Consider the following 16,075-nt stretch of genomic DNA (forward strand, 5'->3'; position numbering starts at 1 on the left):
AGTTCTTGAAATGAATTTTTGGATGCTTGAATGCCATGGAATGTTAATTGTTAGTGATTAGTTGTAATGTATGCTTCATTACCTTCAAAACGGCATATCATATGTGTAAATTGGATTCCCGGAACTTAAAATGCATATTGATGAACTTGAGGCTTTGAAATGAGCGTTTATTGATCACATGACGAGAATTCGATTGTTGTAAATGATGTTTTTGTTTGAGGATTTGTGTTTAGTTGTGTTCCTTGTCAAAAGAGCTTTCCAACGGTATAAGATACGTCTTCTAATTGTTTGCGGTTTGCGTTTTGCGTTTGTTTGAAGTTTTGACCAAGACTTGAACCTTGAAAACGACCTGACACCAGACCATGTGTTATGTCGCGGCGCGACACCCCTTGCCGCGGCGCGACATTTGCCTTGTCCAGATTCTGTCCAACTTTTCCATTTTATCAAAAATGTTTGCCATGTTCTAGACCTCCAATTCACATGCAACTTGTTTTAACATGCTTATATATGAATAACTAGCATAGAAAATTTGTCCGAGACCCGACCCGAACGTGTTGACTTTTTCGTTGACTTTGACCAAGTTTGACTTTTAGTCAAACTTAACCAAACTTTTATGCAATCTTCCTAACATGCTTTTATACTTGTATCTTGCATGAAACTTGACAATTTGCTTCACATGCTACATAATCGAGTCGTGTCGAGCCATATGACTAATTGAACAACTTTGACCCTTCGTGACTATCGTTATTGATACAACCTTTGTTTAGGTCGAGACTAGCGTTGTCCTTTGCGCACATTACTTGTTGAAGTACCTATTTACACTTGCAATCAAAGGTGAGATCATAGTCCCACTTTTACTCTTTTATATAAGCTTTTGGGATGAGAAAACATAAACATTTCTTTTGAACTAAGCGAACACAAGAACGGGAAAACAAACATTCTACATACGAGTTTAGAACAGAAATCCTCAATCCGATTATCATTAGTTACATCAGATGGTGTAAGCGAGAATTTATGTTATATGGCCATATGGGTTTGACAGCCCTCATCCTTGACGGTTCGCTACCGTCTACGGGTGAAATATATTTTCGAGAAACAGTGTAGTTCTAGCACTAATTTATGGGGTATTCAACGGACGGAATGTTAAGCTTTGATAATTGGGTGCTCGTGAATATTAACTTTTAGAATGTACTATTATCATTTCAATTTTGCAAATCTTGTGGTTCGGCTTACTTTACTTTTACTCAACTACTTACTTAAACCTATGATTTCACCAACGTTTTCGTTGATAGATTTCTATGTTTTTCTCAGGTCACTACACGATATGTGAAACATGCTTCCGCTTACTATATGATACTTGCATTGGATGTCGAGTATACGTGCATTTCATGGAGCGTCTTTTGACTTACCTTAAACTGTGTCGCCTAGATTTCAATCGTACTTATAACGTTGTAACTTAACATTTTGGTTGAACAATTCTTGTAAACTTTGAAACAATCCTTATTTTGAAATGAAGGCGACATATTTTGGTCAAACGTTATCTTAAAGATTTATAATCAGGTAATGGGACCCACGTAGTCGACGCCGTCACTTGACGATTTGTCGGGGTCGCTACAAGTGGTATCAGAGCCTTGGTTGTAGGGATTTAGAGTTCATTTGTGTCAACCCCGAGTCATAGGGTACATAGGTGAATCTAGACTACAACCGGCATATAGACTGAAGTAGGAATTACTTGACTATTTGTGCATTTATACTCGAACTCTTCTATCATATCTGACTTGTATTCGATCTTGATCTTACGTTGATAAATTTTGTTGATGCGCCACCTTGACTTATTGAAGTAATGTTAAATGCACATGAGAATCAGGGTAATATAATTTCCGGGATTATATTACGGTGATTCACATGGACGTTCCGACATTATGACATAAAGAATTTAAGGCGAGTCAAGGAAAATTTTTCTCTCTATCCTTATTCCATACTCCGGTTAGTATTGTTGAAAATACTAACCAACGATATTCTTGTGTCATGAAGGAACAATGGCTTACCAAGGTCAACACAATACTCCTCTCGAAACTCTGGAACAAACTCTTCAACGAATGATAACCACCGCCGTGGGTACGGCCGTGGCCGATCACTTTTCTAACAACAACCATCATGGATCCGGTAATTCAAGCGAAGGTTGCTCCTACAAGAACTTCATGAAATACAACCCTCCCACTTTCGATGGAACCGGAGGACCGGTTACTCTCACCCGATGGTTTGAATAAATGGAGACCGTTTTTAACACAAGCGGTTGTCGAGACCAAGATAAGGTCAAGTTTTCCACTCTCACTTTCACCGGCATTGCTCTCTCGTGGTGGAACAAGTACGTACAATCGGTGGGTATCGATGAAGCCCACACACTCTCATGGACCGAATTAAGAGAAAGAATGATCACCGAATATTTTCTGCGCGACGAGACTCGAAGGCTCGAACAGGGCCTAAGGAATTTAAAAACGGTCGGGAATGACCTCGGAGCTTATAATCAACGGTTTACCGAACTAGTCTCAATGTGTCCGAATCTCATGACTCCCGAATCCCTAAGAGTCGAACTTTACATGGATGGCCTCCCTAAGAGCATTCAACACGGGGTAATGGCATCCCAACCCACTAACCTACAAGAGGCTTTAACAAAGGCCCACCAAACTTTAGAAACGGTGAATGAAATGGAAGCACCGGCACCAATGGTCGAGAACCACTCGAGTAACAACAAAAGAAAATGGGAAGCCTCGCAACCAAGCAACCACAACAATAACAACCTCTCCAAGAAGCCTCTCACCCCCGGCGGCAAGAAAGGGTATGCCGGAAATCTACCTTATTGTAACAAGTGTCGCAAACATCATTTTGGTGAGTGTGGCAAACCATTTTGCATCAAGTGTCACATAAGTGGACATGTGGCCCATGCCTGTAAGAGTACCGCTACCGTCGCTCGAAAGGTGCCCAACGCACACAGGACGGGTGCTTGCTTCGAATGTGGCCAACTGGGTCATTTTAGGAATGTGTGCCCAAAGAAGAAATCAACCCCAACGCACGCCGTTGAACTATCAACATCGACCCCTAGGATGCCCGAGACAACGATGGACTAGTCACGGGTACGTTTCTTCACAACAAACCGTATATTTCATACTTATTCGATTCGGTTACCGCTAGACGTTTTATAACCAAGGCTTTGACTCGTGCTCTTTGCACTCCACCTTTTCCCCTAGACACTACTTAGGCAATTTAAGTGACCAACGGAAAATATTGTGTGCCTATATATTTTATCGGAGGATATACGTTAAGAATTTTGACTTGACACCTATAGAACTAAGGAGCTCAAAACCTATTCGTTAGAAAGAAATTGTTTCCCCGACGTCTTGTATAGATCATTGTGAACTAAGTAATTTTCGGTTGAAAACCGATACCCTCTTCCTTGTATCCATGACCTCATGATTATTGCATGAATCCCGTGTGCGTCCTAAATCGACCTCCGTTCCGGTTAGGGGAGACGATGTCTCCTAAGCCATCTTCCGAACTCACAACGTTAGTTGTAAATCTCTCTTAGTACCATTCGATTTATTTAGGACTCTGTCCGTATTCATGAACCTCCTAAACCACGTATGCAAACTTATCTAGACAAATCGGTTATCGTATTTATAGATGACATCTTGAGTTATTCAAGTAAAGAAGGAAAACGAACAACATCACCATCTTACGCTCGAACTTTTGAGAAAAGAGCAACTCTATACCAAATTCTCCGAGTGAGAATTTCTGTTGAACGAAGTACAATTTTCTAAACCATGATGTGAATGGTCTAGGCATTTCAATCAATCTCGAAATCAAGCCACATGTAATCAGGAAACTCCCCCGACTCAGACTTGTATTCGTAAAATCTTAGATCTTGCTGGTTATTACCGAAGATTCATTTCTGCCTTTTCTCGTGTTACACGACTTTTAACCTCGTTAACTCACTGAGGGAAAAATTTAAACCCCCCCCCATGTCCGAACCTTGAGCGTGATACTTCACACCAACATTTCTAGTTAAAATCGTATAGCACCAGATGGAACTCAATTATGAAAATATTTCTACATGAACGCCGGAAGGCATGCTCTCTCGACTCAAAATCAGTGTAACTAAAATTCGTTATTTTGCGCGAAGAATTCTAATACTAAATTGTGGATCCGATCAATTTTCTCGTCATCACATACCACGCTACATATCTCTGTTATTTCACCGTTACCGTCTGATATTACTGGAACTTAAGATAACACACGATCCAATGATACTTCACTCTTCTTTGACTTAATGTCATTGTGTTTCTAATAATCGGCCAACTATTATTCAACCCCGAACTAAACAACTACGTGTACGATCTCGTTTCTCTTTCAGACTTCAACTTTTGACAACTAGAGGCACGATATGGCAACCTCGAGATGTAAGCTCATCCTATTCTAAGTCCTCATTTCACTCCTATCTTTATCGCTCACATTTCCGTTTAAGGAAACTCCTTGTAACATTTCTCCATGGATAGAGAAACTCCTCATATTACATTAGTATTCGCCACGAGGGTGAATAGTCCTAACGAACATTTTTCGAACCCTAACTGACTTGTTCAAACATATCTTAAGAGATTCTATTCCAACACGGTGTATCCTTGTCAATTATCCCGTATCGAAATACTCGTTTCACTTCTAGTTTTACAAGAAACCTTGGAGACCCGCTTAGACATGAGTACCGCGTACCACCCACCAACCGATGAACCAAGCAAACGAACGATTTACGTCTTGAAAAGACATGTCACGAACTCGTATTGTCACCTTTAGTAGATCACTCTTACAACAGTAGTTACCACTCGTGTGTTCGCACGCACTTTCCGAAACCCCATATGACTGCTAATGTCATACCCCTGTTCATTCAATCAAAGCAAATCACCGAATCTGAACTCCATCAAGAAACAACAATTGAGATCTTTCAAGTCCGAGAAGGGCTCGAGACAACCCATGGTCGCCAGAAGAGTTATACCAAACTTAGATGAAAACCTCACAAATCCCAGTGTGTAGCCGCATAATGTTGAGAAACCGCACCTTGGAAAGGTGTAATCCATTTTGGGGAAATCGAGAAAGGCTAGCCGCAATATCGAACCTTTTGAAACCTTGGGGCGTATTGGGACCGCTTCCTACCGCTTAGAACTTTCGACTCAATTAAGTTTCCGTTTACCCTACATTTCGTGTAACAAATTTGGAAACGTGTCCTGCGGAACAGGAACGTGCAATCCTGCCAGATACACCAACTATTGATGACAAACTTCTCTTCATGGGAAAACCAGTTAAAACCAGGGATCGTGAAACCAAACCTTAAAACAACATATGATCCCGACCGTCAAGTTCGCTGAAATGTCCAAGGACGTACCTTCACTTATTCGTAGAATTGGCAACACGAGATCTGGAGGAAGATTCAACAAATACTACTTCCAACTAAATTTCGGGACGAAATTTCTTTTGAGGTGTGGATAATGTAACATCCCGCGTTTTTCCGTTAAATTTATTTTAACACCGTCTTTTTTTTTTAAATAATATCTTTCGCGATTTAAATTTGTATCTTCATTAACTAACGTTCATAATATCCTCGTTATTTAAATATAACGTCACCCGTTTACTCGAGCGTTTTTAAAATATTCGTTTGGTTAATTCCCGCACCCGACTACAAACTCGAGGGACCATTTTTGCCATATGGCCAAACTAATCACTAGTAGTTGACTAAGTCAACTACTTCTCCACCATTCCCCACATTTTTAATTTCTTTTCTTTCTTCTTTTCTCTCAACCAAAAACTCAAACCTTAAATTCTTCATCATCTTCAATCATCATCCAAATTCAAGCAAGGAATCAAACATCAAAACAAATTGTACTTTTGGAATCCTCGTTTCATCCTCTTCGATTTGATACCAACCTCATTGATTTTGGGTAACATTTCTAAAACACTAAATTTCTCTAAATTCGTTTTAATTACTTGAAATGTTGTTAGTTAGTGACTATGGCTCGTGTATAACGTGAATATATGATTTGTTTGCTTGATTTGTTGATTTTGGTGTAACTAGCTTGAAAATGAAAATTGTATGCTTAATCTTTGATTTGGATGATTAAAGGTTGTTAGATTGTTAAAGTTCATGTTTTAAAAGTGTTACTAGCATCATTAGCTTCATGTTGATATATAGATTGATCAAAGAAACTTCAAAAACGTGATTATTGATTTTGGTGTTGCTTGACTAGGGTTTGCTAGTTCTTGAAATGAATTTTTAGATGCTTGAATGCCATGGAATGTTAATTGTTAGTGATTAGTTGTAATGTATGCTTCATTACCTTCAAAACGGCATATCATATGTGTAAATTGGATTCCCGGAACTTAAAATGCATATTGATGAACTTGAGGCTTTGAAATGAGCGTTTATTGATCACATGACGAGAATTCGATTGTTGTAAATGATGTTTTTGTTTGAGGATTTGTGTTTAGTTGTGTTCCTTGTCAAAAGAGCTTTCCAACGGTATAAGATACGTCTTCTAATTGTTTGCGGTTTGCGTTTTGCGTTTGTTTGAAGTTTTGACCAAGACTTGAACCTTGAAAACGACCTGACACCAGACCATGTGTTATGTCGCGGCGCGACACCCCTTGCCGCGGCGCGACATTTGCCTTGTCCAGATTCTGTCCAACTTTTCCATTTTATCAAAAATGTTTGCCATGTTCTAGACCTCCAATTCACATGCAACTTGTTTTAACATGCTTATATATGAATAACTAGCATAGAAAATTTGTCCGAGACCCGACCCGAAAGTGTTGACTTTTTCGTTGACTTTGACCAAGTTTGACTTTTAGTCAAACTTAACCAAACTTTTATGCAATCTTCCTAACATGCTTTTATACTTGTATCTTGCATGAAACTTGACAATTTGCTTCACATGCTACATAATCGAGTCGTGTCGAGCCATATGACTAATTGAACAACTTTGACCCTTCGTGACTATCGTTATTGATACAACCTTTGTTTAGGTCGAGACTAGCATTGTCCTTTGCGCACATTACTTGTTGAAGTACCTATTTACACTTGCAATCAAAGGTGAGATCATAGTCCCACTTTTACTCTTTTATATAAGCTTTTGGGATGAGAAAACATAAACATTTCTTTTGAACTAAGCGAACACAAGAACGGGAAAACAAACATTCTACATACGAGTTTAGAACAGAAATCCTCAATCCGATTATCATTAGTTACATCAGATGGTGTAAGCGAGAACTTATGTTATATGGCCATATGGGTTTGACAGCCCTCATCCTTGAAGGTTCGCTACCGTCTACGGGTGAAATATATTTTCGAGAAACAGTGTAGTTCTAGCACTAATTTATGGGGTATTCAACGGACGGAATGTTAAGCTTTGATAATTGGGTGCTCGTGAATATTAACTTTTAGAATGTACTATTATCATTTCAATTTTGCAAATCTTGTGGTTCGGCTTACTTTACTTTTACTCAACTACTTACTTAAACCTATGATTTCACCAACGTTTTCGTTGACAGATTTCTATGTTTTTCTCAGGTCACTACACGATATGTGAAACATGCTTCCGCTTACTATATGATACTTGCATTGGATGTCGAGTATACGTGCATTTCATGGAGCGTCTTTTGACTTACCTTAAACTGTGTCGCCTAGATTTCAATCGTACTTATAACGTTGTAACTTAACTTTTGGTTGAACAATTCTTGTAAACTTTGAAACAATCCTTATTTTGAAATGAAGGCGACATATTTTGGTCAAACGTTATCTTAAAGACTTATAATCAGGTAATGGGACCCACGTAGTTGACGCCGTCACTTGACGATTTGTCGGGGTCGCTACACCAACCTTTTGGTTGACACTTTAAAGCATGTTTATTCTCAGGTATTAAGAAAATCTTCCGCTGTGCATTTGCTCATTTTAGAGATATTATTTGGAGTCATTCATGGCATATTTCAAAAGACGTTGCATTCAAGTCGTTGAGTTCAATAGAGATTATTATTAAGTAAATGACAGATTAGGTCATTTATAGTTTGGATATTATGAAATGGTATACATGCCTGTCAATTTTCGATGTAACGAAAGTTTGTCTTTTAAAAACGAATGCAATGTTTGTAAAATTTATAATATAGAGGTCAAATACCTCGCGATGTAATCAACTATTGTGAATCATTTATAATGTATATGAACGGGTCCCTTCACAGATAGTGTACTCTGGATCGGGGTTCGCGACTTCCCAATATCAGAGCCGATAACTACGTTCTATTAGTTGGAAAAGCGATTGAGTTTAAAGCATAATCGGAAAGCATTTCTACGGTATACACAAACCATAACAGTATTTCGGCATTATAATTAACTACATTATAGCATACACTAAAGATAACTACTCGCTAATCATGGTAACAACATCACAAATCATAACAATGAAAGACATTATATAAAGATAAAGAGATAGAAGTACCAGTAGATTAATCGAGTTCTGAAAGTATAAAAGTGACAACTTCAAGACTCCAGACCGCTCCTAGTACAATCTTCAGCGTTCTTCTTCGGGTACTTAATTTCCCGCTCGGAGTCGAAGGCCTTGAGAGTATAACTAATATTGTAGAAAGAGAGAGAAAGAAGTGAATTGAAGTGTGTGGAAATGGTGTGACAAATGACTCTTTAAATGCTTGAACTGGACAATCAAAAATGGCTGGGCAAGCCATTTTTCCATGTGGGCAGGCCGTTTTTTGATTCCGTTTCTGATGGCCATTTTTTTGGTCAACCGTTTCTTGAGCCCGTTTTGGTCAGCCGTTTCTCTGGTACAGGCAAGCCGTTCTCGGGTATGGGCAGGCCGTTTTTCTTGGGTAGGCGGGCCATTTCCTGAGGCCGTTTTTGGTCTAGTCTGGCTCGTTCTCGAGATCGTAACTTGATTTTCGGGGTCGTGACTTGTCCTTTATCGTTTTCGCTCTAGTTTCTTCGTTTTATCTTCGTTTCTCATTATTCTTCTTGCGTTGTCTTTGTAATCACTAAACCTTCAAAATAAACCGACAAACCGATTATTTTGGCGATAAAGCTTGGAACTTTGTTGTTTCTGGGCTTAATATCGGAGGTAAAAACGTGACTTTTTAGCCGATATCAAATATCCCACACTTAGACTTTGCTTGTCCTCAAGCAAATTTCTCGTTTTTAACTTCAAGAAATCTTTTCGAAGTTTCCGTTCTAATGGCCTAAGCGGTTTTCTTTTTATTTATAAGAGCGAAAGATAAGATGAGTCCTCTATGTTGGGGTTTGAAACTATCTCTGCAAGCATGCGAGGAGGTTACATGACATAGGCTACCTCTCACGGGTCACTCAAATCACACAAGTGTTTAGGGTTCCCTATAGATCTAAGAAATGAATTCGCTCGTGGCCTGTCATGTTGTACTTATTGTCATAGGCTTGATAAAGACTCAAATTCTTGCTACTAATGTGGAGGCGGTGATAACCATAGCTTCTAGGTCATTTGTCATATGGGTGGTAAAAGGAATTTTATGGAGTGGTAATGAAGTTTGAAGGGTGGAATAGTCTTAAAGACTTTATTTATGTATTTCGAAAATGGAGTGCGATAGTTTATTTTGAGAAGCACTTTAGATTTTGTCTCCTTTGGAGTGTTTTTAGGCATTCTTCGGTCGAGTTTTCTTCGGCGTTTCTCTATAAGCTTTGCTTATCATTTCATTTTTTTATTTTTTTTGGAGACTTTGTCTCGAGAAACCTTCTTGCCGGTAAACTTTTTTCAAGACCTTTGCCATGATACTTGGGAAGTTTTATGACTTTTAGGTTTTTGGAGGAAATCTCAGTTTCTGGATTTCTGAGGTGATAATAGTGGTGTTTTTCATGAGGTAGGAGTGGTGGTGTGGTAGGGTTTTGACAAATGACTAGCTCTTCTGGTCACACTTATATCACATTTCGTTGCTCGAAGATGCAGATCTAGAGCAAGTTCTGATTATGAGCACAGACATCGGCACTCTCAACGGAAAATAGCGAAGCATTAAAAATGAATGCTTATATGGTCTCATTTGGGGGTGCCTCACTATAATCAATTTAGGTCGATAATGCTTAGTCATGCAATGCTCTTTTATAGAATCGGTTCGTTCCAACAAGATTCCTATCTTAGTTAAGCCTTACTTTTTATTTACAAACGTTTTTAGTTTTCGAAAGTACTTTTTCGGAAAGGCTTTCTTTTGTTTAAAAATTTTGAAATTTGGCTTTAAGAACTAAGAATCTTTGCAACGGGCTTATTGTGATATGACATGCAAATGTTATACCAACATCCCACACTTAGACGAACATTGTCCCTAATGTTCCTAGTGTATCCCACACTTAGGAGTTTTAGTTAAAGAGTTTGGGATTATTTGTCTAGTGTTTATTTGGGTTGGAATCCCACACTTAGTGATAAGCTAGGATGTGGCATAATTTAAAGAACTAAAAACTAGTGAAAAGGAACGAGTACTTCCCAGCGGAATGTCGAGGTTGAAGGAATTGGCTGTGAAGGCGTGTTGCTCCAACGATCTCGGAAGTTACGTCCTTGAGTCATTTGTCTTCCTTTATTGGTTCCTACTCTACTTTATTGCACGGGTTGCCTCCCGAGAAGCGCTTTTGTTTAGGGTCGTTGGCTCGACCGTAGTGATGTCTACTGGTGGAAAGTAGACATCTCCCTCTGGATGGTATCTTCGTTGTTAATTTGAGGGAAAGTGAGTCTTGGGGGGTAAATCCTGAGAAATTGTCGGACCAACATTGGTAGCAAGTCCGGGATTTCCCTTGAAGGTCTTCTGAAGGCAAGATAATGAGCAGTTGTTGCACGTGACAAATCTTGAAGTCCCAGGAGAATGAAGTCCACAGCCTTGCTAGTTGACCCATGAATATCAATCATTGTGGCTGTGCTGGTAGTTATTACTTCTCGCCTTGGATGGCTATTGTTGAGATCTTCAAATAGCGTTAGAAAACGAATCTTCATTATCTCAAAGTCTTCGGAATTGTGGTCTCCACAGAAAGAGTTGGCGGTGCGACATAAATTTGTTAAGAGTCGTAGTTGGCATGAAGTGAACAGTAATCCTAATTCAAGTAACATAGTAACAGTCTTTGAGTAGATTTCTCGACATCCTGCATCGAAGGTGCCGGGTGCGATTTTTGTCGTGTTGAAGATGCGCTCAAGCTGCTTTGTCATAAAGGTGGCAATGTTGACTCGATTGGGATCTAAGTTTGAGAACGGATTGTTGCGTCTTGCTTCTTGTGCTACAACGTCTTGCAATTCTTTGATGATCAGTGTCGCGTGGTGATCAAGTGTTACGTAGATCACTAGCCTGTGTGGTGTGCTGTCAAAACTATCCCTTGCCAGGAGAGCAAGAAAACTGTGGATGTCATCAATCATTCTGGAGTCGGAGTGAAAGGTCGGATGTCCGGTGGAATGATCCATATGCTTACGGATAATAGCGAGCAGCGATCGTTAGAATGAGGAGTAGGGAAGGGCAGATCCTGCTAAGGCATTGTAGACCTTAGAGTAGATGACCTTCTGTTCCTTGCAAAACCGTGCTTCGAGGATAGCGCGTACTGCCGATTCTTGTTCCAGTTGCCTTTCTTCTCTAAATAGGTGATCGTGGATAGCAGTAATGAACTCCTGAATTTGGTCTTCTAATAGCTTCGTGTTGTTATCTCTTCTTAGGAGATAACGATTATACTCTTCCTCAATAGCCTTGATCCGATCCTTCAACCGTTGAGTAAACTCAATTGTTGAATGGTGGATGGCTTCCAAAATTTCTTCGTAACTGTCGTTATCATCGATGAATGTTATCATATCGGTGAGAGTAGATATGACTGGTGCCTCTGAGAGATCTGAAGAGTCCGGCTCTTCTTGAGAAAGTGAATCATCCATAATTTCTTCGTCGTGTTCTGCCTCGTCCTCGTCGGTATAGCTCTCATCACTAGATTCTTCTGAGGGATGGGTATCTTTGGTATTCTGAGGGATTACTTTCAGGCTGGCGGAGTCAATCTCGATATCTTTGAATTCAGTCACCTTACCACTTGTCCTTTTGAAGCGCAAAATTAAACTATGATCTTTCGTCTCTAGCCTCATTACTTGTTCGTGTGATGCGTTGTTTGTTCCTAAGCATAGAGTGGTTCTTCCTGTATCTCCTTCTTCTTCCTCCTCTGTTTCTTCCACTATTTCTTCGTCGGGGGTCCTCTTCTTCCATTTCTGAATTGTTAGCAGGGTGTGATTCAATACTCATTTCGACATCATTGGCTGATGGTGATGACTCATCATCGGAAGTGATCCGTTTGGTGGAAATAGCAAACATCTCTGCCTGTTCAGAAAGATCAATAGGTCGGTCAATTTTGAAGGTAACGCTCTCCCCATGTGATCGTAAGATCAATGTTTGATTGTACACATCAATGACAGTCCTAGCTGTGTTCATAAAAGGTCTTCCTAATACTATTGGAGTATGTAGGTCTTCCTTAATCTCCATTACTACGAAATTCGTAGGATACAAGAATTTGTCGACTTTCACCAAGACATTCTCAACTATGCCTTTCGGATACTGGATGGTATGATCGGCAAGTTGGATTATCATTTGCGTAGGTGTCAAGTCTCCTAGCTCTAATCTCTTATATAGAGAATAGGGCATTAGGTTGATACTTGCTCCTAAATCTACCAGTGCATGAATGGTTCCAGATTGGTAGATTGAACATGGAAAGATGAATCGGCCCGTATCTCCTAGTTTCTTGGGTAGAGAGTTTCTGAGTAATGCTGAGCATTCTTCACTCAGTGGAATCTTGGAATCTGGTATCCTCTCCTTTGTAGAAAGAAGCCTTCGAATATATCTCTTCTGGTTGAGAACCTTGGACATAGTGTCCAGGAACCTTCCGTCGAGTTTGTATGTTTCTAGCTTGGATGGTTCTTCCAGTAGTCTTCCGGGATAAGGTACACGAACTGGAGGTTGCGGGGGCAGCTTCTGAGTATATGTTGATTTGTTCTTGAGCCTAGCTGACCTCCTCCTTGGTACCTCCTTCGGTAGGATGGAATACATTTGCTTAGCTTCCTCTATGTGTGGATTTTGGATAGTATTACTAGGTAATCTTCCTTGTGGTCGGGTTTCAAGGCATTGGGATAACTGTCCGAGCTGCGTTTCTAGACTTTTGAGCAAAGCCAGTTGGTTTCGCATAAGTATTTCTGTTTGGTCTTGTCTAGACGCAGTTCTCTGATTTAGCTGTTGTTGACCTTGAATGAACTGAGTCAATTGATCATCAGACCCGATAACAGGGTTGTTAACTTTTGTAATTTGGGTGGTTGGAGAGTTTTCCCCAGCTGGTGGTCCAGTGAGTGGGAGTGGTTGATCGAAGTTTAATTGAGGTTGTTGGGTAGGATAAGGTGGATAACGATAGTGAAAGGGTTGGTTACTCCTTTGGAATTGGTTAACCCTAGGTTGTTGATTGAATCCGGGATTGGATTGACGAGCAGGGTATTGAACGTAACAGACTGAACCGTCAGAATTCTCGTACTCAACTTGGTATTCTTCAGTAGGTTGCGGGTTGGTACAGTTAACACAGGCCTGAGCCTGGTTAACTTGCTGCGGCTGCGTCTTCAATTCTCCCAGTTGTTTTGCGAGAGATTCCATCTTGTCCGTAAGGGATTTGATGGCCTCTGTTTGGTTATTAAGCGCGGAGAGTGGAGCGAATGATGAAGCTGTTTCACCACTGTTCCAGTCATGATGATGCATCGTCATGTTCTCGAGCAATTCCCATGCTTCGTCGGCGGTTTGGTTCATCAGATTTCCTTGGGCTGCTGCATCGATCGTCGTCCTATGATTTACCGTAATACCATTGTAGAAGGTATAGATTTGGTTTGACCGTTCTAGTTGGTGATTAGGGCATTTCCTCAGCAGGGTTTTGAAACGCTCCCATGCGGTGTAAAGAGATTCATCATAACTTTGTTTAAAGTTAATGATGTCATTCTTAAGTTTGGTTTGCTTGGAAGGAGGGAAATATTTGGTTAGGAATTTAGTAGCCATCTCCGTCCAAGACGTGATGGAATCTTTTTTCAATCCTTCAAACCATGTTTGCGCATGATGAGAGAGAGAATAGGGGAACAAGTATAGCCGGACTATATCTTATCCTATCCCTGGCTGTTTGTAGGAGTTCGAAAGAGATATGAATTTATCAAGGTGAGAGTTGGGATCGTCATTCGGTAAACCGTGAAATTGACAGCCATTTTGGATGAGCTGTATGATGTGATGCTTCAGTTCGAATGATTGTCCTTGAATCTCCGGAAATCTGATCGGTCCTCCTCGACCTTCAATCTAGGGTTTGGTATTTTTTGCTAGAGTAACGCGTAACGCCATTCGGTTTTTGATTCGTTCTTCCTTGCGTGCTTTATAGATGATTGCGTCTGGATCAGGTACGAATAATAACGGCCCTGGTCTAGATCGGGTGTGGGTCATACACCGAGTATGCCCTTTTGTTTTTGTCTTTTTGGTAAATAAACTAAGTTTTTAATCTAATCTATAGTAAACCTAATAGTATTCTAGGGTAATTATGCTAAAGCAAACTTAGGTAATCCTAACGTGGTCTAAAGTAACTAGCTAAAGTAATCTAGGTTTATCTAAGGTATTCTAGCTAAAGTAGTCTAAGGTATTCTAAATTATCCTAAAGTTATCTAATACGTTTTTGGTTCTTGCTACTGAATCCCTGGTATTTCGATAACAGAGCTTCACACGAACTTACTCAACAAACCAAGTGGCCAGATCGACTTACGGAGAGGCAGGATCCTTTTGGTTCCAATATAATTGGAGACTGTTCGGAAAATCCAACAACCAAGTCCGTGTATAATAGTCTTTCTTAGACACCACTGAAAGTTCGTAAATAAGTTTCATAGAAAGCAGTATTAGCTGATACCAGTTCCCCGGCAGCGGCGCCAAAAACTCGATTCCCCTTGATATGGCTAAAACAGACGGTTTTGTTTGTGCGGTGTCGTTAGGCCGCACGGCGTCAGATCCTGTTGATCAGGGGGTAACGATAGTTTTAATATTTATATTTTGCGGGGCCTAAGCCTTACTACTCTCTATTATGAGCAAGGGAAGTATGACCTAGGGTCGTATTTTTAAGATATCAGTAGAATCGAACCTAATAAAAGAGCTTTAAGATAATTCCTAAGTAGGGGAGTAGTTGTAGTTTATCTAATTTTTGGGATTTTCTAAGCAATAAGATAAAGTAAAACAAATGCGATAAAATTTGTAATTCAGATAAGGTTAAAGCAAGCACATACTATGATTTCGTTAGTTACTTTGCTGAGGTTATGGATTGCTGGCTCATGAATAGGCAGTGACCTCATATTTACTACACTGGTCCTACCGCCCCTGTCATAAAGACATGTCACTGGGTAATACGTTAGGCTTGAAGATTCTGAATAGACAGCAACGTCCCTTACCCCTGACGCCCGTGCAGTCTGACTACAGGCATACACGTTCAAACGGCTCATCCAATTGAGCGACTCGGTTGGGTGACGTATTAACTCTCCGACAATGGTCTAAACTTTCTTAAGCGTAATCAAATATGAGATTTACCAGATCCGAGAGACGTGATGCGTATCAATGCTTTCGTTAATGATTGGGTTTTGAAAGATAGTTAGGCCCTTTAAAAGAGTTTAACCATAAAGAACACCATGTCCAAGTTAATTATAACTTCCATGAACACGTTCGGTTATCCTAACGGTCCAATCCTTTATGTGTTTAAACAAACAGTTCCTTAATTAACTATGAATCCCTCAAGCGGGGTGCAATGCTTGAGACCGCGTTATGGTGCAGTGTACTAATCAGCACTGACCGGTTTCCATGGCCTTACTTAGCAGAGGTACAGCTTACAACAACCGTTGTGCTTCAGCGTGCACGTACGAAGTTTATATGTTTGGTGACTACACTAGCATGGTCTTATGACCGACAATGTACTAGAGATCTAGTTACGTGTTTCACTACGAAAGAGTCCTCAATTTGAATC

This window comes from Rutidosis leptorrhynchoides, chromosome 2 (assembly GCF_046630445.1).
Source record: "Rutidosis leptorrhynchoides isolate AG116_Rl617_1_P2 chromosome 2, CSIRO_AGI_Rlap_v1, whole genome shotgun sequence".
In the NCBI taxonomy this organism is placed as follows: Eukaryota; Viridiplantae; Streptophyta; class Magnoliopsida; order Asterales; family Asteraceae; genus Rutidosis; species Rutidosis leptorrhynchoides.